This window comes from Lagenorhynchus albirostris, chromosome 17 (genome assembly GCF_949774975.1).
Source record: "Lagenorhynchus albirostris chromosome 17, mLagAlb1.1, whole genome shotgun sequence".
Classification (NCBI taxonomy): Eukaryota; Metazoa; Chordata; class Mammalia; order Artiodactyla; family Delphinidae; genus Lagenorhynchus; species Lagenorhynchus albirostris.
Window position 1 is genome coordinate 23561354 of NC_083111.1, and position 18629 is coordinate 23579982.

Genomic DNA, 18629 nt, shown 5'->3' on the forward strand with positions numbered 1-18629 from the left:
GGGGCATTGTTAACTGTGCTCATTCTGCACCTACCACGCCAAGGACCACAGGCTACCATACACATTTACTCCTTTAGCTTGTCCCAATGAAAACCCAGTGTTTTGTTAGTTTTATTGTACAGGTAAGGAAGCCGAACTCCATAAGTCAAAATCATGTAGTATCAGGGGACTTCCATGGCGGTCCCGTGGTTAAGACTCTGCGCTTCCACCGCAAGGGGCGCAGGCGCAATCCCTGGTCAGGGAACTAAGATCCCACATGCTGCGCGGCATGGCAAAAAAAAATTTAAATTAAATAAATTCTGATTTATTAAAAAAATCCTACAATATTAGGAAATGATGGTTTCATTCACTGGTCATTCATCTAACAGGTGTTTACTGAGAGTACAGTACCGGGCTAGGCACTTCTAGGCATAGGTGATGCATGGTAAACAACACACAAGGCTGGTGGGAAGAGACACAATGATCAGTAAACAACCAAAAAGGAACAGAATAATTTCTGATAGTGACAAGTGCTAAGTAGGGCACAGACATTTTGACATGACGACGGCTGTGGGCAGCTGCACTTATTGGGGTCAGGAAAGGTTCTCCGAGAAGGTGATGTCTGAGGTGAAGTGTGAAGGGAGGAGGGGAAGGGGAAATGGACCCCAAGCAGCAGAGACAGCTGTGTGAAGGCGAGGCAGCAGGAATCAGCACCGGATATCTCAAGAGAGACCCACTGGTGTGAGAAGTAGAGAGTGGTGCCAAGCTGGTCTTGTGGGGTCGTGTGGCCATGGAAGGTGTTTCGATTTTATTCCAGGTGCAACAGGAAGTCCCTAGAAGGCTTGAATCAGGTCTAGTGACATAAAATGATTAATATTTTTAAGTTCATGACCCAAGCTGCTACACGGAGAGCGGATTTTAGGGAAGGCAGAATAGAAGCAGGGAGGCCAGTTAGGACATGATTGCTAGGAGTCCAGACAAGAGGAAAGAGTGGCAGGGACTAGGTTGGGGGCAGTAGCAGGTGGTCTGGCAGGACCGGCTGCTGTACTTGGTGTGCGGGGTGAGAAGAAGGGCAGGCACCCAGGTCTTTGGCTTGAGCATTAACTAGAGCCATTTACCGAGATGGAGAGAGTGGAGGAAAACGCAGTTAGGGGTGTATAAACTCCAGTGCTCTGCTTCACAACACTCTACTAAAGAAAGGCTAGGTCAGGGGGTAGTCACCGTGTGGTTAAAGTGAAGAGCCGCTGAGAAGAAGAGGTTACTCTGGTTCATTAATCTTGGCCAGTTAACCCCGAATAAAGGTTCATCAGATAATGATCACAGTGAACTGAAGCCAGCTGGAGTTGATTTCAGTAAAGAAGTTAATATCGAGAGGCAAAAATGTATGCGGTACCTTGACATCAGATAAATTGTACCATTTCCTGAGAGATGAACATTTCGAATAAGGGAACAGTTGAAGAAGCCCCAGAGGATTAATGAGGCATATCGACAAAGGAATTGACACTTTGACAAATGTGGCTTTCATTCACAGGTGTGCTGTACAATTTGTAAAAGCGATGAACCCTCAGAGAAACTTTATGGCATTGCTTCACAACAACAATGGGAAAAGAGATTCCTGAATCGGAGAAAAATCAAATGGTTCCCAGTTTAGGTGGGTTGGATTAATTTCAACATGAAGTTACAAGAATTATTACAGTTTGGCTCTCTGATGTTCACCAAGGTGCTGAATTACTAAGCAAAGCATACTCTTTCAATCTAAGGCACCAGAGATGGGAATCTTTGAAATTTTCTTCTAGAGTTCTTCTCAAAGTAACTTATGCTCTCTCTTGGCCAACGGATCCATCAAAAGACAAATTACTTGTTTCAGAGAAAAATACTTCTAGAAAGCGAGCTTGGGAGCACACAATGAAATTTATTGCACAGAAGTTTTCCAGACAGTTTCATACACTTAGGGAAGAAACTAGTCACTCATTTGGCATACCATGAAAGGATGTTACAGTATCCACAATTTATAAGATCCTTGTACTTGGGAGTAAAAGTGATGCCATTTCCCCCCTGCCCCCAGAAATGAGGGCTCCTGAAACAGCCAGGGAAAGAACTTAAAGCACCTTAAGGTAACTTGGAGTGTTTTATGGCTCAACCTTCCCATGTAGTCATGGTCACAGGGGGACTGAGTTACTTGGGGGCCTTGAAGGAGAAAGGCTTGCTACAGAGACTGTTCTGTAGATGGTGGGGCTCCTCTGACCGGCCACCGGCCCAGAGCCCAGCTGTCAGGATCACTCCAGGCTGGCGGGGGGCGCACCTGAACAGGCTGTGCTGCCATCTCTTCAAAGACTGAATTACAGGAGCTGCTGACTTCTCTTTTCCCACTGTCAGTCTTCTCCTTCTCTTTTGTTAACAAAAGGTGTAAGAACCTGGGAAAGAGGCCCATGAGCCTGGCACAGGGAAATGGCATGACTCATTAGGGAGAAGGTCCCCTTGCCACCTGCCCCCATCCCTAATGGGACCTGCTATGCAGTCATGGTTTTCCTCTCTTGGTTTCAGGGACCTTCATTTTTCCTTCCTCAATCTGCTCTGTAGCTTTTTTGATTTTTCCCATCTAACATGCACATTTTGTTTTAGACTCACTGATAATTAACTTAAAAGCTGATTTGTATGTTCTTTAAATATGGAGATCAATAGAGCACATATCATTACAAAATATGCATTTTTATTTCGCATTTCCAAAAGCTGACGTTTCAAAATAATTATTGCCTGTCATAGAGCGTATTTCTGATGAAGAGTAGAAAGGGGAGGGCTTCCCTGGTGGCGCAGTGGTTGAGAGTCCGCCTGCCGATGCAGGGGACACGGGTTCGTGTCCCGGTCTGGGAAGATCCCACATGCCGTGGAGCGGCTGGGCTTGTGAGCCATGGCCACTGAGCCTGCGCGTCCAGAGCCTGTGCTCCACAACGGGAGAGGCTGCAACAGTGAGAGGCCCGCGTACAGCAAAAAAAAAAAAAAGAGTAGAAAGGGGAATAAACATTAGTATAATCAGAGTGTTTCTGAATTTGGATTACCTTTAAGTTTCCCATTGGCATTGGAGTTTATTACCAATAACAACAAATCAAAGGAATACATTGCTAATGATTCAATTAACTTGTATTTCTCAGGAAGTATTTTTATCCTGCTACATGAAACATTACCGGATGGTATGGCCTTGTGCTGAGCTGTGTTTTTGTTTTTATCTTTAATTTCTTTTGGTACAGTACTATCTAATTACTGATTCACTGGTGCTGTAAATTCAAATCCTTATAATTAAACACAAGTAGATGATATACAAAGTAGAATTTGTTACACTTTGAGAGAATTGCTACAAAGGCCTTCTGGTAGATTTAGAGTTGTTGAGGCTGGAAAAAAAAAAACACTGGAGGTGATACTACCTATTCTCTCCTAATTTGAAACTGAATTTGAATCTACTGTTGAAAACCTTACTAATCACGTGTTTACAAAAGGTTGAGACCTTTTTCAATTAATCTTTTCTCTCAGACTTAGTTGAGTAATATGGGACTTAATAACATTTAGAATTTTTTTAAAAAAATAGTAATATTCATTGTTACTCTATATGTGATTTGCCCCTGAGGCTGACCTGGCTTCGATGGATGAATAGGATTTCAAGAAGGGAGAATCACATTTCAGGCAAGGAATTAGGCAAGTCCTTGCCTTGTAATCCACTTAGGAGTCCTATTTGAAGGATGGGAGATGAGAACACAGAACCTGGGCCAGTTCATGGGGCCTCATGTGCCAGGCTAAGTGGCTTGTCGTATTGTTGTAAGCAGAGGGAAGCCATTGAACCTTCATGAAACTGGCGGAGAGACAGATGATCAATCTGTATTTTAGAGAAGGGTCAAAATGGAAAATGTAATGGAAAGGGAAGAAGCTAAAGGTAGGCTGTTTAGCTGTTTTTAGTTAAACCGTAATTCAAACCCAAAGTAATAGACTAAGAGACATCTGTTGCTCGATGAACAGATAGCATTTAGTTTTTGAGGACAGACTCCCTACATATCTGCTAAAGAGGTGTCCTGGGCCTCTCTGGGAGAGGCAGTAATGGTAATGGTGAAGAGCACAGACTTTGGAATGAGTTAGATCATGTGGCTTCAAATCCACTCTGCCATTACTAGCTGTGTGACCTCGGGTAAATTACTTAACATCTCAGACTCTCTGTTTCTTTATTAGAAAGAGGAAGATAAAAATAGATCTGTTGAGAAGGTTAAATGAGAAAACGTATGCAAGCACAAGCACACAGCCTCACTACAGTAAGGGTTCCGTGGATGTTAGCTATTATTAACCTTCAAGTTCATGAACACGCCCATAGCACATAACCCCACAGCAAAGAGGAAAGTGTTAGGTTACTTCACTTGCTCTTCCTATTCAGCACCAACACTAGCAGTTGTTACTTTTCTTTTCTTTTTTTTTTTTTTTTTTGCGGTACGCGGGCCTCTCGCTGTTGTGGCCTCTCCCGTTGCAGAGCACAGGCTCCGGACGCGCAGGCTCAGCGGCCATGGCTCACGGGCCCAGCCGCTCCGCGGCATGTGGGATCTTCCCGGACCGGATCACGAACCCGTGTCCCCTGCATCGGCATGCGGACTCTCAACCACTGCGCCACCAGGGAAGCCCTACTTTTCTTTTTTTGCGGGGGTAGGGTAGGGTGGCTTGTGCTGGTGGTGTTATTTTTCATAAAGACACAAACTTCACAAGAGTAAGAGGTGGTAACACTGGTGCGGGGAAGAGCAGCTGCTGGGTCCCTCGCTAGAGCTTCACATTGGAGCCTTGGCAAGGATACAGCTCATGACATCATGGCTCTTGAGGACGGTCCACAAGTTGCCAAAGCCTTGAGTGCCCGTTTGGATTTAATTTTGAAAAACTTTCTGCTTTCAACCCTCACTCCTGCAGTAGTAGCTGTGTGCTCAGAGCTCCTTTAGTTCCTGGAAATACAGTCTCAAGAAAATTCGGCAGAGTCTCTGCCCTCTGGAGCTCCAGTCTGTTGAAGAACCAGACTTTCATAGGATACACACAAATAAATGTAAACTTACAGACGTGACAAATGCCAGGAAGGAGTGGATGGATTCGGTGCTGCTGGCTAAGGGGAGAACTCCCGGCTCAGGGGGGCTCGAAGGGGCATTGGTGTTGCCTCGCTGATGCCGTGGACGAGCCTGGGGCTGGGCAGTGCGAGAGTGCAGGCCAGGCTGCCGTCAAAGGAATGACAAGGCCGAGCGGGGTGGCCCTTGCACAGGTAGGGCCTGTGAAGTTGTGTAAGGCCCTTATCTTAAAGGCCCTGGGAAGCACTGAATTGTTTCAAGTGGGGTGGGGTTGGGAGAGGTCAGGTCAGCTTGGGGTGATGCTATCAGATGTGCTTTTCAAAAAGCTCACTCTGGTTGCCATGTGGAAAATGAGTTTCTGGGGTTTGACAACCGATCTTTTATCGGAAGAATTGATTGCCTGGTGACTGTGGCAGCAGGTTGCAGAAGGACATCACTTGTGACATAAAGAGGCAGTTGCGGGGGTGTGCAGCAGCAGGGGACACGGCCCCGGGCCCGGGGTCTCCCCCATGGGTGGGCGCTGCTGGTGTGGCCCCGAGCGCTCGGCCGTGGCCTGCGCCGAGAAGCCCGGCTATTGTTCACGCCACAAGAAGCATTTTTCTTCTTTTGATAACACTTCATGCCTGAATGCCATCTGCTTGCAGGGTGCATGCAAATACGGTCTCCCCTGGCTAACCCACCAGCTAAGAGAGAAGTGTTTTACACCCAAGAGGGCCATAAAAGACATTTAACTGCAATTAAAGCGTGGTAGTAATAAACGGAAATAAAAATGAAGAATACATTTCTTAGATTAGCACCGATCCAGCTCCTTAGCAACTACCAAAATCTGCTGTCTAGACTGAGTTCAACTACTTTTAAAACTTGTGGTAACCTTCAAACAAGGAGTAAAGTCTGAAAATAAAGTCTCTTTCCCTAGAAAGGCCACAGTGACATCCCCAATCTTGGAATTCTGGGAAAGCTTTTCCTGAGAATTTGGAAAACTGGATTCAGTAACTGTTAAACGTGATTAAGCACAAAAACTTCATTTTCTTTCTAAAGGGATCTTGTAGCAAAAGTGGTCAGTGCTACCTCCTCCAATTTCATTTCAGCTGTTGTTTCCTTTAAGACTATAGGGAAGATCAGAGAAGCTGCCTCCAGTGCACTAAAGTGTCCAGTGGCCTTGATTAAACAAGATGGAAAAATGAGAGCAAACACATCATAATAGGTAAGGCAACACAGGCCAGTACTTCTGAGACGACCTATGGGGAAGGATCATTTTTAAGAAATTTCTAATCTGTCATGGATCAATACTTTCGTAAAATACAAGGGAAAAATGGGCTGTGGAAGATGTGGCCACGTTAAATTTCTATGTACATTTCTAAACTGCTGCTTCCTCTCGATTTCTGTACCCAGCTCACTGCGGGCTGGTAACGGAGTGCAGACCGGCACTGGTCCATGGACTGCACGTTGAGTATGTGGAACTAGGCAATTGCTTTGATGTCCATCTCACTTTGCCTGAAAAGACGGCATCCAGTCCTGTCCCTCTGTCCCCCACTTGCCGCTCTGCTCCTCTTGGGCCCCTCCCACCACCGACTTCTCTCTCTCGGCCGTTGTCACTCTGCACCCTGGGCCCCGCATCCCATTGTCGATGATCCCTCACCCTCTCCCCTGTACTGGACGTGGGTTCTCCTCTGAAGTTACTCCTCTCTTCCGTTGGGGTTACTTCTCCTGTCACCCCCCACTGATGTCAGGAGAGGATGCTGGCTTTTGACCTGCCCCCAGGAGACCATCCCTCTTCACCCTCATGCAAAAACTCCTGGGTTTCTGAGGCTCGGCTGTGCAGTTCTCTCTCCCTCTTCCTATTTTAGCCATCACCAGCCTTTCCATCAGCACCTCTCTTGCCTTACAGTCATTGAATATTTTGGCACATAAATTATAGCCATTATTTTTACCTTGCCTGGAATTACAATCCTAGGAGATCTACTGAAAGCACCCACTATCCTAATTTCTGGCCCCTTAGCCCCCAAAACATGCAGCAGAGTGCTGGCTGAACTTGAGGGAAAGACACTGCAGTCAGAGAGACTGAGGTTTAATCCCCAGAAATTCCATTTACTAGCTGAGTGATTTTAGGCAAATCTCGTAGCTTTGTGTAGCTTCATTCCTCATGTATAAGATGGGAATGATAATAATACTGACCTCACAGGGTTTTGGGAGAATTACATAACTTATGTAAAATACCTGACATATACTAAACACTCAGTGAATAATAATTATTATTATCATTATCCTTTATCCAAACTCTTATTTCAGTGAACTTTTCTCAGGTTAAAAACCTGAATTATACCTACTGAAGTATTTATAGGTGAAATAACACGGAAACTAGGATTTGCTTTAATATACTACAGCCTCCCTCTCCCCCATCCCCAAAAGTGATATAAGGTGGGCAAAATGTTAGTACTTGTTGAGGCTATGAGATGGGTATTGAGGGATTCATTAGACCATCCGCTCTACTTCTATGCATATTTGAAACTTCCACAATACAAATCAAAAACAAGAACACAAACCTGGATTTGGGCCACGATTTGTTATTTCTCTCCCCCAGCCTCACACTCCCCTGCTCTCTAGCTCACACTGCCTTACTGCCACCGCACCTGCTCTTCTGCCCCCAGAGACAGCCGGTCTCTTGCTTCTTCCGATTTCCCCCAGGTTACCAGCTTGCCGCTGTCTACCCCTTCCCTACGGTTGGGTTCACTAGTTGATGCCCTGGACGTGTCTTTCATCAGCATCCTTGAATCCCTGGCCTTTCTAGCCTTTTGCTTCACTGGCCCAGAAGAACCAAACCCTGGTGGGATCCTCCCTGGCTGCTTTTTACTCCCTCGCTGGGGCAGCCAAGTGCTGATGGAAACCACCAGAGACCCTGCTGAGTGGGTCCAGCCTCAGCATAGATCCCACCTGTGCTTCTCCTCAACAGGCCCTTCATCTGTCCTTGGTCAGCACACGCTCCATCTACACCCAGGATTATCCTCTATCTTTACCTCTCTCTTCAAGGTTCAACTCCTGCAAACCCATAGAGCAGATACTCTTTTTTCTGCCAATACTACACGGTTTAAAAAGTTTTTAAAAATTTTTATATAATTTTTAAAGGTTACACTCCATTTACAGTTATTACAAAATATTGTCTATATTCCCCATGCTCTATAATACATCCTTGAGCCTAACTTTTTTTCCTTTTTTTTTTTTTTTTTTTTTTTTTGCGGTACATGGGCCTCTCACTGTTGTGGCCTCTCCCGTTGCGGAGCACAGGCTCCGGACACACAGGCTCAGTGGCCATGGCTCACAGGCCCAGCCGCTCCGCAGCATGTGGGATCTTCCTGGACTGGGGCATGAACCCGCATCCCCCACATCTCAACCACTGCGCCACCAGGGAAGCCCCTTGAGCCTATCTTACACCCAACAGTTTGTACCTCCCACTCCTCCACCTGTATATTGCCCCTTCCCCCTCCCCACTGGTAATCACTAGTTTGCTCTCCATATCTGAGTCTGCTCTTTTTTTCGGTTATATTCACTCGTTTGTTGTATTTTTTAGATTCTACATATAAATGATATCGTGCAGTATTTGTCTTTCTCTGTCTGATTTACTTCATTTAGCATAATGCCCTCCAAGCCCATCCATGTTGCTGCGAATGGCAAAATCTCATTCTTTTTTATGGCTGAGTATATTCCGTCATATCTATGTACCACATCTTCTCTATCCATTCATCTCCTGATGGTCCGTTAGGTTGCTCCCATATCTCGGCTATGGTAAATAATACTGCCATGAATACTGGGCTTCATGTATCTTTTTGAATTAGTGTTTTTAGTAAACAGCAGATACTCTAACCTCCTACATTTTAGAGCAAATTGAGGCCTACAGGCAGGACCTCTCTCACACTTTGCCTCTTCACCTCCTTTCCTCGGCCTCACAGGTGCTTCAAGTGTTGCTTTTCCTGCTTGAAGCCATGCCTCCATCTGTACCAACTTCATCCCCCTCTTCATCCTGCCCCTTCTCCTGTGCCCACTTTGCTTTTTCTCAGTCCCCTAACATGCTTAAGTGTTTCTTCCCACCTGCGCTCAGGGACACTGAACAGGAATTGACAGGGGTAGAACAGGAGTGAGGGCAGTGGTTGGAGAACACAAGAGACAAGAGACTCTCAAGGAGGGACAGGCTCACAGTATCAAAGGAGGTGGACACCAAGCCCATCAGGACCAGCGGGTCGCCAGGCAGTAGCAGAAACTTTAGCAGGAAAGGAAGTGGCATTGCTGTGGGTTGAGGAGTGAATGGTTACTAGGAGGTGAGAAATTGGAGGCAGGGATCGTAATCGACTTTTTAAAGAAGCTTGGCCATGATGGAAAGAAGACTGCATTTCCTGGAGGAAGTTAGACGGTCTTTGTTTTTTCTTCAAATGAATGGGACTCTAGTACATTGAGATGCTGACAGGAAAGAGCCAGTGGCATGGAGAGGTTTAAGATCCAGGAGAGGATGGACAATAAGCGGACAAGGTCTTTACTGAGGCTGCCCAGAGTGGGGTCCTGGGCTCAGGTGGAATTCACTTTACACAGAAGGAGGGGCATCAGTCCCCTATAACTGGAACGACGAGAACAGAGGTGGCCTGGGCATAGGCACATGAGTAGGCGTGGGGCTCGGGCACTTGACGATGTTTCTTTTTGGAGGTTTCTGCTTTAATTCCTTCCTCAGAAGCAGACACGTTTCTCCGTGGGGAGTGGGGGAGGGGACCCTGGAGGGCGTAAGGTTTGACATCACTGTTAGGGGTAACGGGAGAGAAAACTGAACGGGACACCCAAAGACAGGCAGCAGGGAAGGCTCTGCTGAGGTTGGAAACCTTAATCCTCTCATGATGGTGACTGGAGGTGGGGTGGGGGGCTGAGAGCTGGAGCTGGGATGCGTGGGAGCAGCCGCTAGCTTTTCCTGGGGGGACAACGAAGAGGTGTGGGAGGTTTTGGTAAAACTGCATTTGGAGAGAGTGTCGTGGATCTTGGCTGGCTTAGGAAATGAGTGAAGGCTGGAGGGGACCAAAAGATGGGAGAGCAAATGAAGAGAAACCAGAGATCTTAATGAGGTCTGAACACAAGTGTGGTGGGAGCAAAAGAGAGAAAGAGCTGGAAGAACAGGAGGTTCTGAGCAGGAAGGGAATCCCAGAGATGGAATTCCAGAGACAGAAAAATCCTGGGAGATGGCAGGGCCAAGGCTCAGCCGCAGGAGGAGAGGGCAGAGGTGGGGGAGGGGTGGAGGTCACTGCATCGTGCATGGTGAGGCCACGTATGTAATGGTCACTCATGTCATCCAGGATAGGAAAGCTGTGAGCAGGTGGCTCAAGCTTTTAATAAAGGGTGAATGACCAGGATGTCTGGAGAGTCAAGGAAGGGGATAGGTGGAGGGGCAGCAGGAGGTTCACAAGAGAGTTCAGGAGGTAACAGCTTGCGGACAGCAGTGGCGACGTGGAGACATACGCTCTTGGGAGGTTCCCACAGCCTTCAGGATAAGATTCAAAGCCCTGTACAGGAAGCACGTGGCCCTCTCTAGCGGAGTCTCCCCATCTTGCCCCCATTTCAGCACAGGTGCCCTGCAGAGCAGCTCCCCACTCGTAGCAGCTCTCCACAAGAAGACGCACCTTCCTCTCCGTACCTGTGCACAAGCTACGCCCTCTGCTTTTGGATCAAGCTTCCTCCCCTTTCCACCTGGCCTGTTTCTCCTCACCCTGCCGTCAGCAGCTCCGTCCCACTCCCGGGGAGCCTGCTGATACCCACCCAGCCATGCCAGGTGCCCCGCTGTGTCGTCTGAGTTGCTTGTGCTCGCTCCTCCCCCATGCATCACGACTCAGTCTGGCATCTGTTTCCAACATCTAGCATGAAACCTTGCTTAAAGTAAATTCTTTTTTTTTAATTTTTTTTTCAGTACGTGGGCCTCTCACTGTTGCGGCCTCTCCCGTTGCGGAGCACAGACTCAGGACGCGCAGGCTCGGCGGCCATGGCTCACGGGCCCAGCCGCTCCGCGGCATGTGGGATCCTCCCGGACCGGGGCACGAACCCGTGTCCCCTGCATCGGCAGGCGGACTCTCAACCACTGCGCCACCAGGGAAGCCCTAAAGTAAATTCTTGAAGGGTTTTGGGACAAACTGGCGTTAAGTAGTGGCGGTCGGCAGCGGCTGAGGGTTGGCAGGGGGCAGCACAGAAAGCAGATCTGAAGAACTTCTGCAGATTTCTTCTGTCCGCTCTCCCTCAGCTCATTAGACCTGGTAATGCATTCAGTTCCTCGTGTGGAAAACAATTTCTCAAAAATTCAGCTATTAAATAAATCATTCACATGAACTTTCTTTTTTTTTTTTTTTACTGGTCCTAACAAGATGTTGGCCTATCTCTGCAGAACTGATGTGGTTCCAGTGTCTGGGCTCATTCTCCTGTATTCACCAAGGCTCGCAGACCCATCTGTGAACTCTGGAACGGCAGCAATAACATTATTAAATAATAAGTTCCAAATCCCCTGAAAACAATTCTGTGGGATTAGCTGGACTTCTGGATGTGAGTAAGCTGCGGAGTGTAGCTCTGTGAAGCGTCATGAACATCCCTGGATGGCCTTCTTTCTGTGTAGGTTTGGCGCTTTTGATCGCAGCCAACATGTTCTCCCGGGAGCCACGAGTCTGGTCTTAAATCCACGCAGGTTTCTCCGAACACAAAGCCTTCTGTGAACATGGAAGTGCCCTTCTGGGATGGCCCTTTAGGCAGTAGATGATAGAAGACCAGAGGGCACACATCAAATCCCCTCTTGTAACCTGTGTGTATGTGTGTGTGTGTGTGTGACTATGTGGGCTTACGTCCTGTGTGGGTCTGTGCGTGAGTGTCTCTCTGTGTGTCTGTGAGTATCTGTGAACCTGTGTGTGTATGTGTGTGTGTATCTTCGTGTCTGTGTGGGTTGATGTCCTGTGTGGGTCTGTGTGTGAATGTCTCTGCGTGTCTGCAAATGTGTACGTGTATTTGTGTATATCTTCATGTCTCTGTGTGAATATCTCTGTGTGTCTGTGAATGTGTGTGTTATGTGTCCTGCGTGTGTGTTTATCTCCGTGTCTGTGTCTGCCTGGGTTGATGTCCTGTGTGGGTCAGTGTGTCTTTCTGTGTGTCTGTGAGAGTGTGTGTGTGTGTGCGTGTGTGTGTGTGTGTGTGTGTTTGTGTAGCTTTGTGTCTGGGTCTGTGTGTGAGTGTCTACATGTGGACTCATGTGCACTCTGTGCACAGAGGAGGAGATGCAGGGAGCTGCAGATGACCATGGCCCCAGACCCTGTCTCCTGCCCGGGGCCTGCTGGTCTCTTTCTTCCTGGCCTCCGGAATGGCAAGGTCCTTGCCGACCCTTTACATCCCATGAAGCACCTGCCTGCTACTCAGCAATGGCCAAAGCAAGGTAGTCAGACTGTCTGGAAAGGGCTCATGGATGTTTCAGCCAGCTTCTGGTTGGGCTGCTGTGGGCCGTCAGCTGGTCAGTCCCTGAGCCCTGGGGAGCAACTCGTCGGGCGGGGCCTGCCCTGTGTGCAGAGGCAGTGGGGCCCAGGCTAATGGAGTTGAAGCCCCGAGTCATTTGGGCCATCTGCAGGTTAACAGGCTGCAGGTCAAACGTCACAGCTGCCCTCAAGAAGAAAACTGTAATCACAATTGCATCTCTCACTCTTACTTTTATGTCCAAGTCGGGTCATTCCAGACTTTCTGGTGGGCTTAATTATATTATTGCTCTGAGGCCTGAAATCCATTTAGGTCTCAATAATGTAAAGAACTTCTAGCTATCTTTATGGTGATGAAAGTTAGGGCAGTTGGGAGAAAACAAATCTAGTGTTTTCTGCTTTGCCAGTTAAGGGGAAAAGAGGTGATTTTTTCTCTAGATTTTTTTTTAAAAAATAAGGTTAAAAAAGACTTTCTTATTTCTGTTACTTCTCCTCTTTCATTATGGAGACATTATTATGGTGACATTACTATGGTGACATTTTTATGTTGGCAACAGGCCTAAATGTGGGCTAGGAGTGACCGCTGTTGCCATCTTACCTGTTTTTCCAAAGACAGAGGTTCATATTGTTCCCAACCAAGCCGCCCCAGCAGGCTTCCTGGGAGTGAGAGAGGGAGCCCCCTCGTGGGGAGAAAGCAGCTCTGGAGCCATCACTGCCCACGTACTGCAGGCGCTGGGGTACGTGCCCTGCCCTCCAGGGGCGGCTGCTCAAGCTAGGCAGAGGAGAGCTGTTAGCAAGTCAATGGGCTAATCTGCTCCCCTGCTCTAGGCTAAGGGGGAATTTAGGGCTTGTTGTTATATTTTAAAATTTTGGTTTATTTCACGTTTAGCCTGTGTGGGACCTGCTTGCAGACTTCGGCTACACCTTTGGCAGGACTGGTGCCTCCACTGTCTTATGCTATAAAGAGGGGACCAACTGGTATGGGTGTAACTGAATTAACTCCTTTTTAAGCTGCTCAAGTTCCAGATTCGGCTTAAAAAAAGAAAACATGTAATCAATACTTTTTTAAAAAACTGCATCTTCTTTCTAATAATAGCTAATATTTATTAAGCATTCCCAACGCCAGATGCTGTAGGTACATTATTTTGTCACTTAAATTTATTGATGTTACTGCCCCATTTTACAAATGTGGAGACTTTGGTAATTTCCTAAGAGCACTTGGCCATTCTGCTAGCCCTACCTTATTCCAGTGACCCAGTGGGGTCTTCACACCCCACACTAATGCCATTTTCATGGTCTTCTTTATAACCTTGTTTTAAATTCAAGACATGCTTGTCATCTTCTATAATTGAAATATATTTGTGAAGTTAATGCAGTATGTTTTAGAATATACATTTTTTTTTCTGTATTACACTTAAAATTATCTTGGGCTTCCCTGGTGGCGCAGTGGTTGAGAGTCCGCCGGCCGATGCAGGGGACGCGGGTTCGTGACCCGGTCCGGGAGGATCCCACATGCCGCGGGGCGGCTGGGCCCGTGAGCCATGGCCACTGAGCCTGCGTGTCCGGAGCCTGTGCTCCACAACGGGAGACGCCACGACAGTGAGAGGCCCGCGTACCGCAAAAAAAAAAAAAAAAAATTATCTTAAGATAATCCTTAAAAAGGATTTCTTTTATATACATGGGCGATTCCACATTAATGAGAACATAGAATATAAAAGTTGAAGTCGACAAAAATAGATTGAATTTAAGCTTTTTACTCCTATTAAAAAAAGTGTTTTGCTTTCAAAAAGATTCTCTATGGATTTTCTTTAAATAGAATTCTTACAATATTCTTAAAATGTTTTGAATGATTAAATTTCAATTCAACTCATCTACCCAAATTGTAACCCCTACCCAAATAAATACCTGTTTTATACTGTTAGGTTAAACCATATGAAATTGCTGATATTCACTCTGTATTTAATCTACAAAAGTGGTAGTTTCATATGGTTCAATCTGATATTTGCTCTTATTAAACATTTATCTTTAGTTTCAAGGCTAGAAACTAGCCTTTTAAATTAATTGTTTCAGATCAATGAACCAGACAGTGGTTCTCTTTCCTGAGTTATGTACTGTGGGTAATTTTATTTCTGGAGTTGGCTTTTATTGAAGATAATCTCCCGTTAATATAATTCAAACAAGCTTCAATTCAATGTCTACTATGTGCAAAGTACTGCTTTAGGCAGAATTCCTTGCCCCATACCTTGTCAATGTTCTACATGAGACACTTGGAATGTTGAGATTCTGGGAGATGAGTGGAAGCACCTACACCGCCCTCCAAAGGATCCTCATTCACACACACACACACACACACACACACACACACACACACACACCCCAACATCAGTGGCTCTGTTTCCTGTGTTCTCTCGTTTATATTTTAACCATCTTAAGGTTATATGTTTCTGTCAATTCATACAGCTATTATTTGGTGACAGATCAATTCAAACTGTCAGTTAGGTATCTTGTCCCTAGAAAATGGTAACTCTATCATTCTTAAAGTGTTTATAACCGTACAATCTAAGCACTATGAAATCAAACCTATTTATTGAACACCCAAAGGCTGAACAACTGCACATTTAGCTGTGTCTACTCTGTGTACAAGGAACGTGACTTCCCCAAAGGAATAAGCAGGAGAAACTGATACAGTCAGGAACACAATGCAAAGGTTACTGCTGGACATAACAGCAGATCAGTAACATGGCTGGATGGCTACTGGCCAGGGCATATCCAGTTTCCTGTAATAAGAGGTGGATGAATACAGGTTAGTAATGCCAAACAAGGCTTAGGCTAAAGCCAAGAGAAGTCTACAGTGCAGGGGAAGCAAAGCATTGTAGCTACTCTTTCACATTTCTTCTGAAAACAATATAAATGGCTTATAAGCCTAGGATGCTGGAATTAATATTTAATGTAAAGAGCATTACTGAAAACAATTGTATAGCTATCAGGTATAAATAATAATTTCCACCTCTGCTGGTCATTTTTCACTCATTTAAATTGTCATACGAGCACAGCAGCAGTTTATAGGTGCACTTACTGTAGTAGCATGTTGATTAAACTACGGTGGAATTACCCATTCAATATATCTGTCAATTCTGTGCTATTATGAAGTTCTAAATATTTCACATACAAATAGGCCCCTATTAGTCAACAGCTCAGTGGTTACCTATCTGTCTTTTTTCCTTTTTTTTGAATCATTAGGAAGGCTTATACATTTGCTTCTCTACATACTTGAAATGAACCAATAATCTTATGATAAGGAATTAACATGCATACGGACTAAGAATCTGGGTTTATTTGAAATCTGATGAGAAAATGAGCCAATTAAAATGATTATAAAATTGTAGAGAAAAACCCTTTCAGTATGACACGTCACTTACTTCATGGACATTTCTTTTCTCACTTGGTATGCTATTTCTATGAAGGTTCAACCAGCACAGACAGAAATAAGCACCCGCTTTCATTCGTAGGCAGGTAAATCTTCTAGAAGTTCAGAGAGGTAGTAATAGCTGCTCTGTCAGTCTGAGTCCTCCCAGAAGCGGTCACTGAGACAAGAGCAGTCCTGTAAGTGACTTACTAGGGAAGATGCCTATGAAGGGAGAGGGGGTGGGAGCTCGAGAAGGCAGGGGAGCCTGCAGGCCACCCGCCAGGTCTGACACCTGTCAGGAAGGAGTGAGGACAGAAGGACTGGCTGGGAAGTACTTTGGAGCAGTTCTAAGAAAGTCTCAGCTCAAGCTGATGGCGCCCTGAGCAGAGGTTGCCCAGTAGAGAAGCCCCGTGTCGGGCAGAATGACCCGGTTCTAGGAGCCCTGCTGTGCCGGGTCCTTGGAGACGAGCAGCCCAGGGGGAGGCATGATCTTACCAGGTGCGGCGGATTCAGAGTAGTGGCAGCAAGAGGCTGGCCGGCAACTGTGCTCCCTGCAGCTGCAGCTTCATTTTGAAAGAAGATCTGAGTGGTGTATTTCCATGCCCTCCACAAGTACTATTTCTTTTTGGTGATTATGCAATTTAACACAGGGATCTTGTTGCTTTCAGACAAAGCTCGAAAATCCCCACGTTGGACACCTTCCCTGAGATACATTCCTTGAGGACCAGCTGTCTACCTATGTGTTTTTCCTGACCTGGCATGGGTTATACTTGCTATCATGGTACAGAGGAAAAAGACATTCAAGTTAAATAAAGCATGTGGGAGGATTTCCTGTCTCCAGAACCGTCCAAAGACCACTCTGATATTTGCCCAAAAGTTACCTTTATTATAACTCCTTTGGATTGTGGCCCTACAGGGTCAAACCCAGGGTATAACCTACCTCCTTAAATAAATCATAATATTTAACATTTATGTAGCAGTTGCTATATGCCAGCCACTGCTCTAGGTTTTACTTTCATGAACTCCATTAATCCTCATAATAAGTCTATGAGGTCAATACTATTATTACCCCCATTTTTAGGATGAGGAAACTGAGGCACAGAGAGGAAAGGCAAAGTAAGCAGTGGATACTGCATTCCCATCTAGGCAGTTGGACACCATCGTCTGTGTTTCCGACTGAATGTTTGTGTCCTCCCCAAATTCTTATGTTGAAGGTCTAACCCTCGATGTGATGGTATTAGGAGGCACAGCGTTTGGGAGGTAATTAGGTTTAGAAGAGGTTATGATGGTGAAGCCCCATGATGGGATTAGCGTCCTTATAATAAGAGAAAGAGACACAAGAGCAAGAAGGCAGCCATCTGCAAACCAGGAAGAGGGCCCTCACCAAGAACTGAATGAGTTGACCTCTGGAGCTTGGATTTCCCAGCCTCCAGAACCGTGAGAAGTAAATGTCTGTTGTTTAAGCCACCCAGTCTCTGGTATTTTGTTAAAGCAGCCTGCAAAGGGGTTTCTGGACCCAACTCCAATGTGTAGAGGTGGAGGCTTCCCCACACCAGCAGGCAATTCTCAGGTGCCAGCAGGTGTCTGAGAATTCAACTCAATTCTGACACTACCTACCCGGGCTAGAATCAGCATCCACAGGTAAAGGGCTCAGTCCCACAAGACCCCTCCAACTCAGGATGCCCACTGCAAGTCCAGGTAGTTACTGACTAACCAGGTGTTTCTGACTAACCGGCTACAAAATGGAGGCTCCCATGACCCCCTCCTCGGGTTTGATTAATTTGCTAGAACAGCTCACAGAACCCAGGAAAACCCTTTCACTCACTAGATTACTGATTTATTCTACAAAGATATTAGAGGATCTGAATCAGCAGATGAAGAGACACATAGGGAAAGGCATGGGGAAAGGGCACAGAGCTTCCATGCCCTCTCCAGGTGTGACACTTTCCCCAGTTTCCACGTGTTCACCAACCTGGAAGCTCTCTGAACCCCCATTCTTCTGGGTTTTTATAGTGGCTTCATTACATAAGCACAAATGATTAAATTTTGACCCTTGGCGATTAGTTCAACCTCCAGGCCCTCTCCCCTCCCTAAGGACAGGGTGAGACTGAAAGTTTCAACTCTCTAATCACATAATTGGTTCTCCTGGAAGCCAGCCCCCATCCTTTGCTAGGATCCAAAAGTCATCTCTCCTGAAGCATTTTCAGGAAGTGAGGATGAGAGCCCAAATATTATTCCATTGCTCTTACTGCTCAGGAAATTCCAAGGGTTCTGGGCATTGTGAGTCAGGAACAGTAGGTGAAGACCAAATATATGTGAGAAACATATATATTTGGTCATCTGAATGACCAAATACGTATATTTCTTATAAATTATGATATTGCACAGCCTGAGCTAAGACAGTGTTTTTACCCAGTATGCTAGAGAAAGGGTTGGCAAAACCTCAAGTGGATAGGGTGCCAGACATGTGAGTGCAGTGTGCCACAATTTGGAGACCAGTGACACACTCACTGTACAAGCTTGGGCCAGCTTGGCAGCAGCGAGGGAAAGGGCTCACCTTGATGAGCTCGGGGTGCATGGCAGCACTGCAGGGCAGGCACCTGGAATCTCAGGCCAGGGCAAACACAACTCTTCCTAGTACCATCCAATGGTGGTTCCCAGTGTACTTCTGTCCACAATCTGAATTGCCTCGAGAGCTGTGCATGT

General features: G+C 46.2%; 1 protein-coding gene and 1 long non-coding RNA gene across 7 annotated transcripts in view; both read right to left on the bottom strand.

Moving 5' to 3' along the window:
* Positions 1 to 18629, bottom strand: part of ZNF704 (zinc finger protein 704) — a 210632-nt gene that overhangs the window by 41452 nt on the left and 150551 nt on the right. The gene's annotated exons all lie outside the window — the stretch shown is intronic.
* Positions 15262 to 16438, bottom strand: LOC132508295 (uncharacterized). Its single transcript, XR_009536511.1, has 3 exons — positions 16419 to 16438; positions 15937 to 16145; positions 15262 to 15294 (listed from the first exon to the last, which is right to left on the bottom strand). It is a non-coding gene; the product is annotated as an uncharacterized LOC132508295 (long non-coding RNA).